Raw genomic sequence first — 1,199 nt, 5'->3', positions numbered from 1 at the left:
TGTAATCCCAGCACTTTGGGAAGGTGAGATGGGCAGATCACTTGAGGTTGGCAGTTCAAAACCAACCTGGTCAACACGGTGAAACCCCGTCTCTACTAAAAATACAAAAATCAACCAGGCGCGGTGGCGGGCACCTGTAATCCCAGCTACTCGGAAGGCTGAGACAGGAGAATCACTTGAACCCAGGAGGCAGAGGTTGCAGTGAGCCGAGATCGTGCCACTGCATTCTAGCCTGGGCAACAAGTGAGACTCTGTCTCAAAAAAAAAAAAGAGGGAGTTCCCAAGTCTTGCAGGAAACGCACTTAGTCTGCACGTGGAGTTCTGCACTGTGGCCCCTGCTTCCTGTATGAGCTTCTCCAGAGAGACAAGATGTGAAGGAGCCAAATCTGATGAAGAGTCAGGAACTGGAGCTCCTGTTCCTGTACCTCCAAAGAGAACAGTTAAAAGAAATATACTCAAGCTGACTCACATTAACTTCAGAGAGGCCTTCCAGCCTGAAGGCATGTATTTGATAAGGCAAAATTCAAAGGTAAAGGTCAGGAGGCTGAAGACCTGAATACTCTAATCAGACTCATGGAGCACCGGGCACACAAGCTATTCCCTAAACCTCAGTTTGAGGATTTTATTGACAGAGTGAATACCCGGAAATAAGGAAGTTCAGACCTGTTTAAAACGAATTCTACTTGCTCTCCCTATTTTACATGAAGATTTTGTTAGCAATAATGATGAAGTTGCAGGAAATAATGGACAGGGTGTAACTGTTACTGAATGAGATCCCTTTCTGACAAATTCATCTGAAAGTGAGATGTTTGCTTCTGAGTCAGGTAGAAGCCTAACAGAAGAGCAACAACAAAGAACTGAGAGAAATAAACAACTGGCATTGGAAAGAAGGCAGGCAGAGCTGCAGAGTACTCATCCCTAGGAACGATGTGTTAATGAATACACGTGGAGCACAGACAGCTGAAGATGCTGACAAGGATCAAAAGGAGAAGTCAACTGGATTAAATGAAGACATTCTAGACCACCCATGTAACGATGCTCCTGCTAAGGGTTTAAATGAAGAACAGGAATTAAAAGTAGAGGAAACACTGCTGGACCAGTCTTTCTAAAATGTGCAACAAGGCCGGGCGCGGTGGCTCAAGCCTGTAATCCCAGCACTTTGGGAGGCCGAGGCGGGTGGATCACGAGGCCAAGAGATC

The 1,199-nt window shown here is 46.0% G+C and overlaps 1 protein-coding gene and 1 pseudogene across 1 annotated transcript in view; one reads left to right on the top strand and one right to left on the bottom strand.

Annotated features, from left to right (window-relative positions):
• The window catches only part of TMEM120B (transmembrane protein 120B), a 53,642-nt gene that overhangs the window by 34,200 nt on the left and 18,243 nt on the right, over positions 1 to 1,199 (bottom strand). The window lies entirely within an intron of this gene.
• LOC108315106 overlaps positions 1 to 1,199 on the top strand; it is a 6,890-nt pseudogene that overhangs the window by 5,139 nt on the left and 552 nt on the right.

Source organism: Cebus imitator, unplaced genomic scaffold (genome assembly GCF_001604975.1).
Source record: "Cebus imitator isolate Cc_AM_T3 unplaced genomic scaffold, Cebus_imitator-1.0 Scaffold169, whole genome shotgun sequence".
NCBI classification, from domain to species: domain Eukaryota; kingdom Metazoa; phylum Chordata; class Mammalia; order Primates; family Cebidae; genus Cebus; species Cebus imitator.
The sequence above is the reverse complement of the archived record's forward strand: the minus strand, read 5'-3'. Positions and strand labels throughout refer to the sequence as shown.